The 13,935-nt window shown below is 36.6% G+C and overlaps 1 protein-coding gene across 2 annotated transcripts in view; it reads right to left on the minus strand.

Annotated features, from left to right (window-relative positions):
- The window catches only part of ARHGAP15 (Rho GTPase activating protein 15), a 467,195-nt gene that overhangs the window by 285,296 nt on the left and 167,964 nt on the right, over window positions 1–13,935 (minus strand). The gene's annotated exons all lie outside the window — the stretch shown is intronic.

The raw sequence follows: 13,935 nt of genomic DNA on the forward strand, positions 1-13,935 counted from the left end.
TCCAGAATTGACTCTGGGGCCTTTTTTAAAAAAATGGAGTCATATTAGCTATCCACCATTCATCTGGTGCAGAAGCTGATTTAAGTAATACGTTACATACCACAGTTAGTAGGTCTGCAATTTCATATTTGAGTTCCATCAGAACTCTTGGGTGAATACCATCTTGTCCTGGTATATTCTGTTTAATTTATCAGTTTGTTCTAAAACCTCCTCTATTCACACCTCAGACAGGGACAGTTCCTCAGATTTGTCACCTAAAAAGAACTGGTCAGATGTGGCAATCTCCCTCACATCCTCTGCAGTGAAGACCAATGCAAAGAGTTAATTTAGCTTCTCTGCATTGGCTTTGTCTTCCTTGAGTGCTTCTTTAGCACCTTGATCATCCCACTGATCCATTTGCAGGTTTCCTGCTTCTGATGTACTTAAAAAAATTGCTTCTAGTTTTTGTGTCTTTTGCTAGTTGCTCTTCAGATTCCTTTTTGGCTGGCCTAATTAAACGTTTACACTTAAGTTGCCAGACTTTATGCTCCTTTTGATTTTCCTCAGTGTGATTTGATTTCCAATTTTTAAAGGATGACTTTTTGTCTGTAACCATCTTTTTTATTCTTTTTAGTCATGGTGGCATTTTTTGGTCCTCTTCGTGTTTTGTTTTTTTTTAATTTGAGGTATACATAGAGTCTAAGTCTCTCTGATGGTGTTTTTAAAAAGTTTCCATGCAATTTCCAAGGCATTTCACTCTTGTGACTGTTCCTTTTAATTTTCATTTAACCAGCCTTCTCATTTTTGTGTAGTTTCATTTTTTGAAGTTAAATGCTACTATGCTGGATTTCTTTGGTACCTCACCCCTCCCCATATGTTAATTATATTAAGGTCACTATTATCAAGTGGTTTAGCTATATTCACCTCTTGGATGAGATCCAGTACACCAGTTAGGACTAAATGAAGACTCGCTTCTCCGCTTGTGGGTTCCTGGACTAGCTGCTCTAAGAATAAGGGTGTCTAGAAGTATTATCTCTACATCCTGTTTTGAGGTAACAGCTCCCTTTTTCTCCTCCCTTACAATGTATCTATTCCCTTTCTTTCCTTTTCCATTCTTCCTGTTAACTTACCCCCTTTGCCATTTCCCTTGCCTTACCTGTACCCTATAACAAAGATAAATAAAAGCAAAAAATGTTTCCTTTCATTTTCATTTCATTTTCATTTCCCTTACCCTTTGCTGGCCTACTTCCCCCACCCCTACCACTGAAGACTGTATGTAACCCCTTCAGGGCAGAGAATGACTCTGGTCTCCACATATGTGTTTAGGAAATACCTAGCATATCTTGGATGCTATTACCATTTAAACAAATATATAGTAATAATAATCACTTTATTTGTATTTGCTGCATATATTGTATGAAAGTATCAGCTATGTTCTCTGTGCTTTTATGAGAAGACTTCTCCCCCCATCCCTCTCCCCCTGGCTAATTTAGCTATGATAGCTATTGAGACAGTGGGAGAGTAGTATCATTTGGTCAATTTACCTTTTTTAATTGATAGCTTACAGTATGTTGTTCTAAGAGAGTCCATTTAAAAACATTACTTGCCATTTGCAACATTTACCACCTGCTCCTCATGCTTTGCTCACATGCTGTACAAGGTAGCTGTGAGTGTAATGGATCACAGCAAAAGCAAAACGCTTCAGTTATGGATGTTTGCAGTATTAATCATAGTTTCTAGTCTCATGTTTTGTTCTAATTCTATAAAGTTTTAACAGCAGATTGAAAAAATATGATCAAATTGTATTATGCAATCAGATCACTTATCTTTACTATGTGAAATCAAAAGTTTAACTTCATCGTCTTCTGACCTCAAAATTAAATGTCAAAACATATTATATAGTATTGAATATTGCATTGTACATAAACACTTGTGTACTCTATCTGATGTGTATGTATGCCTTATAAATGTTATATAGTTTGAGAGAGACAGATCTATTATGTGGCTACCTGATGCAGCCTAATATAATACAGGCTTTTATAAGACCTTGAGTTTTAGGTATGATGCCAGAAACAGTAAATAAACAGTGACTTTTATTGAAGATAATTTTTAGGTCTCAAATTGGCCCAGGTCAGTGATGCAACACTATTTTATGGCTGCCATCTTCTCCTGTAGAATCTCAGCTTCTCTCATTAAAATAAAAAAAAGTTTCTAGCTATTATGGTTGTGAAGAAAACTTTGAAAATGAGAAACGTGCATCAACCAACGGTGCAATATCAACCTGAGTCTAGAGACACCCTGAAACAATAGTTCTGAGAGGTGCCAAGTGCTCCATTCCTCTTCATGTCCTATGATGGGCAACTTAGATGTCCAATGATGATTATTTAAATGCCAAAATTATAAACTATTTCTCTATCATCATAGCAATTAAAAAAGGAGATGGAGGATCTACTGTGTACAATTTACTATGAGTAGCTTCTTGTTTTGATGACATGAGTGAGTGGTACATGGGAGATAACACTGTTTCTTTCTATTGGAGCCCAGAAGAGCATCCGAGTCCTACTGACTCGACAGTGCCCTCATCTCTGTACCAACCAGTGAGAACCAGGTCTGCACTGGGGGTAGCTGTTGGACAGCTTCCTCCCTGGCTCTAATGGCTGTTGCTCTTCCCTCTGCTGCAGGTTTTCTGCAGACTCAAGTAGACATAATCACGTCAGTTACACTCAGTTCACATTTTCAAGCTTTTCTTCACAACCATGAAGGTTAGAAAGCTGAGATTATGACACCATCACATGACTCTGGGAGCTGATGCCCTAGACATGTACTTATTGTTCATATGGGTTATCTGAGCATCACAGAGTGAGCCAAGCCTGAGGAGGCCAGAAGAAGATCATATTTTGAATATCTGCATTGTCTGTTGCAAGTGGTGTCATCTCATTTTGGCATCTCCAGGAGGTGAAGCTTGGCTCCTGGCCCAGTTTGAGCCCTGACACTATTAAAAAAGATAACATGAATATAAATAGCAATGGGTCCAAACCAAAAACTTGGATCCAAATATTTTGAAATGTGGCTGTACTTTACATCTGCACCTGAATCTGGATCTGAATCTTTCACACTGAATCCTTCCCTATCTGTAACCCTATATACCGTGTAAGGTTAGAGAGGATACAATTACTCTCAGGGCAGCAGCACAGTAGCAGACTCAACAAGATATTGCACAGAGCCACAGAACAAGGATCAAGCCTCAGTTTTTTAAAGGAATTTTAGTTTTTAAGCACAACATGGCTTAAAATGTTCGTAGACTGACTATTTCATTAGATGAACAAGGATAGAGAAATTAGGTGAAGGTAAGCAATTTCAAATACATTCAGACAGTAAGTGATAGAAATTGGTGTTGAATAAAAATCTGAATACTCGCATTAAGTTCCTCTGGGATTTTTTTGTAAAAAAGTATTATTTTAAAAAGTAATATATTTTCAACACACATTCTCAATAGGAATGTGGCTTAATATTGTATAGTTGGCTTTTTACCAAATTCCACTGGAGCAACTTCCTTGCCATCTGAGCAGGTTTTTTGCTAAATGCCATTGAAGTGGCTTCACTTCAAAACAACACTAGAGAAGGTTTTGTTTGGTTTTATGTTTTGTTTTTAACATGGTACTGCAGTGACTTCAGTTTAAGGCACCACTGCCTGAAAATATCACCAATGGGATGTCACACCAATGAATTACTGTGGACTGACAACAACAAATTCATGAACTATATGTTTTTTGTACATGGCAGCAGTTTCAAGCTGATATCTATCTAATATTGTAAGTTACTCAAAAACAACAAACTGCCATATGTCATGCAGCCCTGTCTATACTATTTGGAAACCAGTTAATAGCTTCTGATTTACTGCTTGATACATCTAGGGAGAAGGAGGAGTTTGTAACCACACTGTTCCCTTCTCCTTACCTTGAGAAATATATGCCTTAGATTACTGCAACATGATTTATTTGGTAGTGCTCTGGAAACTAATTTGTGGATTTCAACTACTGTACAACATGGCAGCACAAAAGCTTATGGCTATTGCCTATGAGATTCTGTGACATCTGAATTTTGTGTATTTCTATAAACATGTACAAAGTCCATGCATTTAGTCAGAGTTAGCTACAGTTTGAGAACTGAAATCAGCCCATATCTAAATTAAATATACTAACATAATACTAAGACTCTTATTTATAATTACACTTAGATATGAAATTTAAACTATATCCTTAATCCACATTTTTACTAGGTAGCACAGCTCATATGTTATATAAAATTTCCCCCTGTCTGGAGGCTCCTGTAAACCCTACTGCAAGAACAGAGGGTGTTAATGATGGTAATGCAGCTTTTATTGAGAATTGTTTGTGTTTTGTTGGTCTGATATTATTTTTAAGATTATTTTCGGGTCTTGTTTTATGTGACAGAAAGGACACACATCAGTTAAATAGTTGAAACAATAATTATGAAATTATTATGAAAATCTCTGAGACTTGTAAAGGGGTGACCATAAAAATAATCAAAACAGAGGAGAAAAAAGTATTAGATATAATTTTCAAAAGCTTATACGATTTGCCAAGAAAGGATTATTTCTAACATTTGTTGTGGGACATGAAGAAACAATCCATATTTTATTTGCAACTTTTTAATGGGCAAATTATATAGACACAATTTTCCAATCTTGTAAATAGATACAAATGAGTTTGTAAAATTGGATGGGGAGATATGTTATCTAAGGTTTCCATTTCTAGTGTACATGTGTAAACCATTTAGTAGTGTACAGCTTTATAAAACAGCATAAGATGGAAGTATCTGAACACTTAGGTTGCCACCTTAAAACAAACTGTCACACATTTTTCTTCACACATTTGAAATCCAACTTATCAACCTTAACAAGTGTTGTTATCAAAAGAATTTTGGTGCCTTTGTTCTTTCCCTTTTGCAAGTAAATTACACTTTTAGGATTTATTAAGACAAGAAACAATTTTTGAATAGCAGGTCAAAACTCTCTATGGAAAAATTCTCATTACTTTCTAGCCTGAAGCAGTATTTACCACTCCAACTTATCCATCTTTTCCTGTTTTTTATATATCTATATTTCCAGAATCTTGTTTCTGTGCCTAATGCTATAACACTGCAGCAGTTTGTTCAAAGCAACACTCTTATTTTTGCTCTTAGCTGGTGCTATACAAACCCTGATCAATTATTGAAGTGTAAGCCCTGAAGTAACACAGCCATTACTGCAGCAGGCAGATAAAAATGGAACACTTTTAGTTACAGTATATTTACTTTAGAGTTTCAGCAAACAAACCAACAAGTTAAACTACCTTGTCTTTCACTTTGTTTGATGTACTAATATTTCCTGCATGTTCAAAAGTCTCTCTTTTAAAACAAAGTTACTGAAAATGTTATGGCTGCTTGTTTATGGGAATACCTAGATTCAACATTTGCATGAAACAGCCTTGAGATATAGAAAGGACGGCATTAAAGTAGCACAGATCTAATACAAAAGCTGCTATCTGTGGTGCCATAAGAACCACAGTTTTTTTATGAGCTGGTTGGTATTTTAAGTTCGCCAAACTGCAGAGCCTGCATATGGTAATGACATTAAAAATGATGCTGAGCTGCATCTAAAACAACAAACAACATCACTGAGGAAAGTATTCATTAAAGATAAAAAAATCAAATTAGAGGTGCTGGAAATTTCTCATGAAAATCAACCGCTAATCACTTGTGGACTTTTCTCTCTCTCTGTCTGTAGCTTGCTCCTTTATTCACAAAGGAATGCCCAAGATGTTGTAATTTTTTGTTAAAATGCTTTCCTATTTAATTATACAGAGTCTATCTGATAGAGACGCCAGTTCAAAACTACAACTATTCATCTTCTGATGGTACTGCATGTGCATCTGCAGACGAGATATAATGTTTTCCAGTTTAAATGTCTGTTTTGGGTTTTAAGGACTAAATGATAGTGAAGATGACTGGAAATGTTCCAGATCTTCCCATATATACTGCATAGCAGAAACAAAAATTAGTATGCATACTACAGAACTAATAGTGTTTGACATTTGCATTTATCACTTATGTTATGAAGAGTGGGAAGAAACTGCCCCAGGAAGTTTGGATGAAACTATATGAATACGGTTTAAGACAGGGATATTTAAAAAAGGTTGTATAGTTGGGATTACTCCTCTGCTGCTCTTTTCTAATGTCCCAGAGGAAAGCAAGCTGTATAACTTGTAAGCACAGGTGAAAAGATTATGAAAAATGATCTCCTGAATAACAGTGTTGTCATATCCCACTTGAAGGTATTTGATATCTGAATGAACCATCCACAAGTAAAAAAAAAAAAAAAAGCCATATGAACTTGGATGCTTTCATAAGTTTGGACAGATCATCTGAAAAGAAAAAAACTATTTATGAAAAGATATTTATTTTTTTTTGCTCAGATTCTCCAGGGGCCATATTCGGCAATATTGGTATTGGTGAGCATTTGCTCACACAAATATTTGACTTCACTGGTGCTAATCGTGTGAGTAAGCAGTCACCTACATAAGTCCAGGTCGCACAATCTAGTTCTAAATTTCTGCATGAGCTTATTATATAAAGTATAAAATACCAGACTGCAATATAAAACAACTAAATATTTTTTCAAATAAGATTGCTAAATACAAATTCATATGTAAATCTGCTGCTATGAAATGTTATATCTCATGATCAAGACAATAGGAACATCTTCCCTTTTTGTATGCTATAGCTACTGGAGATAGCTAACAATGTCAAATTATTACTACTTCTTTTTTCCTCTTTACCCTTCAGTTGCTTCAGTATCTCTTATTTTAAAAAGCAGAAACTGCTTTTTAAATAAACAAATCCTTTATCTTCCATTTCTTTATGAGCAGTGCCTATTAGCCTGATAACATATTCAAGGTACGCCTCAAACACTTGGAAGCAGAAACCTTTTCATTTGAACATTAGATTCATCGAAAGTGAGGTAGCCAATTTGTTGATGCAAGCATCTGTGCTATTATTTTTAGAGCTTTCTGGCAGACAGCTCATGAAAGGTGGTTTGTATAAACCAGCAATATAATTTGAAAAAGAAAAAAAGTGCAAAAAGGGAATCTATAGTGATGTATGCTTGTGTGAAGCTGCTCTTTATTTAAACACTGCATTGGATGGTAGAAATAGGCTGACTTTGAATTTATGAGGTGTGAAGCTATGTCTCATAATGATTAACATTAGAATCACAATTTAAACCTGAGGTCAGATTCCAGAAACTATATTTGCCATCAGCAAATCTGGAGCTCCCACCATTATTACAGTTGGCAATATTTACCATTGCTGCCACAAACCTGAGGCATGATCCTGAAACACCTATTCAAGCAGAACTCCCACTGAATTCACTGCCTGTTGTGCCCAAGTAAAGAATGTGGGATCAGGCCCTTAAACCTTCCTGCTCTTATTCTGTATGTATCTAGTACCATTACTGCAGATTATAAAAAAACATAACAAAACAACCTTACAGGTTTTAATTGGAGCACTGTATATTTAACTACAGGGCTACACAAATGACTCCTTTGCACAACACTTATGTAATACAAACTAAACTACAGAAAAACATTGGGGGAATTTAGCTTGGAGTTTCCAGCTTTAGAAAGAGTTGCATGAAATATCTACTTTGCCAATTGATTCAGGTGAACAGACCCTTCACATGTGAACATTCTCTATTATTTGGTCGGTAATAAAAGTAATGACAACAATAATAATGCTTAGCACATCTATAATACTTTTCATGTGCAGAGCACTTCAGAAACACTGGGTCTGAATCAATCCATGGCATGCACCGACACAAAATCTGCTTGAAGGGCACTGTAGCACTGAAGGAAAACAGACACCCAGAGGAGCCTCAGAAACTCAGGGCTGCTGGCTGGAGATGAATTGTGAGGGGCCAGGACACTGAGAGATGCCTTATTTCAGTGCGTGCACTGGAAGCCTTCTCCAGCAGGGCTCCTATGGAGCTCCAGTTGCAAATGAAAGCTCCTTTCCCCAAAATGAAATCCCACAGATCTCAGTAGTTCAAATAGTCATGGGTGAATGGCTCCGCTAGTGCAAGGTGTTCAGTCTGAAAAACACTTTTCTGGAAGAGATGAATGAAACCCATTAAATAAATAGTCCTCTTCACACTATTTATTCAGGTAAGTAAGTAGAACTATCCACATTCTACAGATAGAGAGACTGGAACAGAGAGGTTGAAAGACTTGGCCAAAGTCCAAAAGAAAGTCAATGTAAGAGCAGAATTAAAATTCAAGACTTCATGATTTCCATACCTATATTAACTGGCAATGAACTGTTACTTCAAAAGAAAGGTGGTTTTTTTAAAAAGTAGCTATCCTGCCAGTATGAAATATAAATTTTAAAAGACACAGCAAAGTTTCTGGAAAGAGAAGTAAAACCGTCATATTCTTCCTAGGGTAGACATTTGTATGAGCATGTGACATGAAACTAAGGGCACTGTGGCTACCAGGAGACAGGGAGGAAGAGAGGACCTGAGACAGGAAGAAATGAACATCAAAAACACTTTGGGGGGCAAAATTCTTATCTTATACCTTGTGTAGCCCCACTGAAATACATGGGGTTGCACAGGGTGAAAGTGAGACAGAATTTGCCAATTTGGGGAAAGGAAGAAAGAAGAGGTAAGGATACAAAAAAAAATATTCAGCCAAAAAAAAAATCTCTCAAATCTACAAATAATTAAATATTGTGGATGTTATTCTTTGGAAGCACCAAAATAACACTTGTGTTTCAAAAAAAAATCACCTTTTTATTTAACAGAGTTTCATAATAGCACATATGGCTTTGCTCACCACACTTTTTTTCTATTCTTTTTCTGTCTTAGTTTAAACAGAGGTGGTCCCACTGTTGTTTTAAGGTATTAGAACATAGTTGTTGGAAGTTTGAAACCACCTGAACCGGAAAGTCGCGTCACAGATTCCACTCTCCATGGGCTGGTCTTAGAAAACCACAGACACATCATTGAATCAGATCAGATAAAAAGAACTGCAAAACAGACTACCATAACAATCAATGTAAGATACTGCTGGAAACTCATCTTCTAGACGTCTTCTAACTCTTGTTAGATACTATAAATAAAGCCACTAGAGAGAAGTCTCTGGGAATGTACTTTGAGTTTTGGAAGTCCCAAACAGATAAATAATAGTCCAAATAATATTTCATTTATTATCCTCATTTAGTGATGGATACATATTTCTTAGTGGTAAAATTTAATGTTTTATTTAATACTGGACTCTAGAGTATACAAAAGATTTAGACTTAAACAAACGTATTTCTGTTGGAACCAGGGTCAAATGTAGGAAGATTTCAAGAAAATGTTCTCACCCAAGATGGAATCTTTTTGACTGATTTTCATTTGGCTTGGGAATGTGAAAGTCAAGAACCTTTGACCAGAGACAGTATAGAACTACTGAAATATACCCAGTTTTCAATTATTTGTCTATTTAAGCAGACTTTGGCATGAATTAAATGATGGCACACTAGCACCACAGAATATACCATGTGCAAAATTTGATTCAGAGGCAGTTATAAAACCTCTAGGTTACATAGTAAATAGTCTGATGATCTTATGACATCTGACCTACCATAAGTATGCTGGAGAATGACTCCAATTCTGAATATTCATTATTATCATGAGTTTAAAAAAAAACATTTTAATGTCATAGAGAAACAAAAGCCATTCACGGGCCAAAGCCCAGTCACTTACATTTATACAGATTGATGATAATACATCAAAATGTCAGAAGATCTGTATTTACCAAGTTTGATGAAGAAATCCTGACAAATACTATTTAAGATAAGTGGCATTTTCTCCTAATTGTTTTCAGATGGATGAATGAAAACCTAATGCCCTGCTACTCTGGAGGAGCACTAAATGGCTTTAAGTCTCATGTTTATACAATGTATCGGTACACACACTAAAAGGAGAATCAGGATACTGTATGACTGTATCTTGGGGACTCATATAGTTTGAACTGGGAAAAAAGTGCAAGAGGATGCCCCAGATAAAATAATAAATTTGCTTGTTACCTTTTCTATTCTCAGTTTCCTGTTCCATTTCTATCACCCTCATCATCTTATGGAGCAGTTATATTTTTAACGAATACAAATGTTATATCCATATATTTTGTTTGGAATATATAAAAATGTATAATTTAATATAGTCGGTCAAATAATAGAGATAAATTATTCTAGCATATTTCTTGTCTGAAATAGGTATAAAACACCTATTTAAGTGTCCTAAAACACCTACAACAACAAGGAGAGTAAGACTCTGATCCTGCAAGCTGCCATATGCGACTTGCCTTGCACACATATTGAGCCCTATTGGCTTCTCTAGGAGTTTCCATGGGGGTAAGAGTTCACACTCACAAGGAACAGGCTGCACACATGAGCATTAGGTCCCACTCCTGCAATGAGCTCTGTGCATGTGCAAGGGTCGTTGCAAGATTGGGGCCTAATGGCAAAATTGCAGTTTTATCTCAAGTTCTGAATAAAGGGCAGCACATAGGAGCATACCATGGACTATTCTGTGACTCAGAGTCATGATGTGGCCTCTGGTTTCCCCATTTGGCCCAGGGGTAAGTAATTTGCACTGGCTCTATTCCTGGCACAGGTTACTTCCTCTACATACTTGTTTAACTGCACTTGTCAGTACATTGTGGAAGACAAAACCTAATGTCTACCGGCTTCCTGCCCATATACATTTATTATAACCCAGCTTTACACATCCTGAGACATGGATCAAATCTGGATTTAATCCTAGACATGAATATAACAATTTAGCCAAAATAAGGACTGATCAAGAAAAACCAGACTTAAATTATATTTTTTTAAATTAACTTCAGACAAATATGTTGTTCAGTTTCATGTGACTCTGTCCAATACAATGGAAAAATCCTTGAGAAAATACAGAAAGGGCAATTTATCACAAGAAAGACCATTATCAAGGTAATTTAGCCTGACTGCAGGAGAAAGTACCAGAACCCAAAAAGGTTTTTTTCTCATAAGATTTCCTGAAGTTTGGTATGCTATTTCAAACTTTCAAATCTTTCAAGACTTCTCCATTGCTGATTTATCAGGAATTTATATTTGGCACTTTCAGCCTTTGGCCTTCTGATAGATCTCATGTGTCTATATAAATAAACCATACACAATAGCACAATTCTGTATGAGATATAACAGGAGGTTGCTGAAAGCCAGAAACAAGTTCTGTTGGCAAAGTCATAAGGAAGCTTACCTACAGCTAAGCCTGTCAGTTGCAAGTACTATCAGTTCATTATATGAATTAATGAGTACTAATGTTCACTCAAAACAAAAAAACAAAACCAAAAAAGACCATAACCAAAAACTAATTCACTAAGAAAAAATAGTGCAAATATCAGGTCAGCTGGCAGCAAATTGTTCCCATGTTGGTCCTTAAGCCAGGTGGATGAAGGTGAGAGTAGGGGAGGCAAACAATACTTCATAAGTCTCAAAGCAATGTTGAGGTAACCACAGTGAGCTGTGTCAACCCCTCATCCTCAGTTAGATGTGGGTGAGAATGGGAGAATAAAGGAGATCCACCCCTAATCTGAGGAATAAAATAACATACAGTGAATGAGTTTCCCTGGCTTTCAGTCATCCATTTATATATTGTGTGTGAAGGGTCACAATCTTCCTCCTAGAAGCTAAAAACATTCCACTAGATAGTTCCCATCTCAATACATTACCAGCCAGAAGGGCATGCAGGCTGGTGTCACTTTGGCAACTGAGGCCTTCTCTGAAGCCTAGTGAAGTCAGTGGATAGTCTCCCTTTGACTTAATGACACTGGCGATTATTTTGCGGCAATTGATTTTCTTCCCCATTTTCCATTCTCTTCTCCTTCCCCCCACTCCAGAGCTCAGTCACCTTTTGTCCCTTCCACTAACAGTAGGTGGTCTAATAAGAGATATTACCCGCACTCACTTTGTGTATCTCACATCCCGGGATCAACACAGCTACAACAACACTAGAAACAAGATATCATGTAACCACTTTATGATGAACCTGGATATAACAAAAGTCCATTTAGAGTGATATATGCAAATTGAAATTCTAATTATCGTGAATTGTACCTTCAGTGTAAACAAAGACAGCTATAAGAAGCTTCCACTGTACATCAGTATGACCAGATTTCAGCCTCATATATATTGGCAGTACTGCCACTAACCAATAATGTTGAAACAATTCCTAGTTGGCATTTGAATTGGAGACTGTCACAGGTACTCCCTCAGCTAGCTGGTGAGCCATGCTGCCTGGCCTATTCACATGGTCTCTTATTCACAACATACACAACTGTCCATTTCTTCCCCCACCCCCCATATACCTTTAATCTTTAGATTCCAACCATTGGAAAAATATAGCACAAGCACGTTTTGGGAGGAGACTTCCACACAGCTTTCTCCATCACATCCAACTCACTCTCTGCACTCTTCACTTACTTCCTAGTCCTGTCAATTAAACATCTTCCCCTTATTGAGCCGATTACCTCATTAGCCCAATCATTGCTCCCAAGTGTCAACAGTCCCCACCAAAACCATTTAATTAATTCCAATTAATCCCATAATCTTCTCTGTTAGGATATAACCTAAGTGACCAGGGTGCTAGAGCTAGCACTCTGTCAGAGACCACTGAACAGGTTAATTTCTAATGGCAGAGTTTGGCTTCCCTTGTTGGGTAAAGTAAAATCCCAGTGGCCACGACCTTAAAACTTAATTTTTGTGGCTCAATAAGTACCATGCCAATGTGCATGAACATTCTTTGGCTCCCATCCTTCATAATAAGAACATGGTGTACAGTCTCTTTGCACAGGTGGAAATATGTACCTCTGGTTGGAGTATGAATAACATAAGCTCCATTTTATTGAAAGTAACAATGTTAGACTACTTAAATTAGTAAGTGGACTGAATGTAATCTGTGCAAAGTATTTCTGACAGATGCTTTTCCTCCTTTTTAGCAACGCTTTAAGCTTTCAGCTGTCTTTTATGTTTCCTATCTTAATAGATACAAAGTCATTGAGAACTGGTCTAATTATTCTGCAATGACTATTTTAAACTTTTGGAAATCTGCTGAAACAAACATCTGTGTGGGTACACACACACACACACAAACACACATACAGAATCTTAGGAACTTGGAATAGAGTGCACGCTATAAATGTAAACAATCATTTTTTATCAGTTTGTTTTGTTTCTGCACAATTAAATGAAAATGCAAAATACAGAAAATAATGGCACTGTTGCTAGAATGTGTTCAATTGTGTGATCATTTGGTGAGGTGGACAAATGCCTCCAAAGGACTATGTTCAGGCTCCCAAATGAATTTTAGTGGTAATGTAAGGCAGGTTGGAGCACAGAAGCTCGGAAACTCTAGTTCATTCATTTTTACACCAACTGGCTCTTGCTAATTCCAGTTACATAATAGGCAGTTTAATAAAATACATACTTTTCTTCTTAACCTGTATTTCAGGATATTATAGATGTGTAATATTGACAAGGATTCTTTTTAAATAGAACTTATATGTTAAGGTGTGTACTTATATAAAATTTCATATGATTAATAGGATGCTTCGTGTTTCTGAGGTGATGTAATTTGACAGTTTCTGCCAACTGGTGACCAGACACTAGAGCAGACTTTACCAATAAGCAGAATCTATCATCTGGTGGCAGGAACTGCAGAATGCCTGCCCTGCAGAATATTATATCTGAGACCCAAACTAGACTTTTGTGGTTCATAGACAATAGTTTCCTCAGGTGAACCAAAGGGGACCGTCCCTTTTGTTAAACTGTCTCATCTGAAAGTCATTTTTTATAATTTACATCTGCTCCTATATATGC

The sequence above is a fragment of the Chelonoidis abingdonii genome, chromosome 10, assembly GCF_003597395.2.
Source record: "Chelonoidis abingdonii isolate Lonesome George chromosome 10, CheloAbing_2.0, whole genome shotgun sequence".
Classification (NCBI taxonomy): Eukaryota; Metazoa; Chordata; order Testudines; family Testudinidae; genus Chelonoidis; species Chelonoidis abingdonii.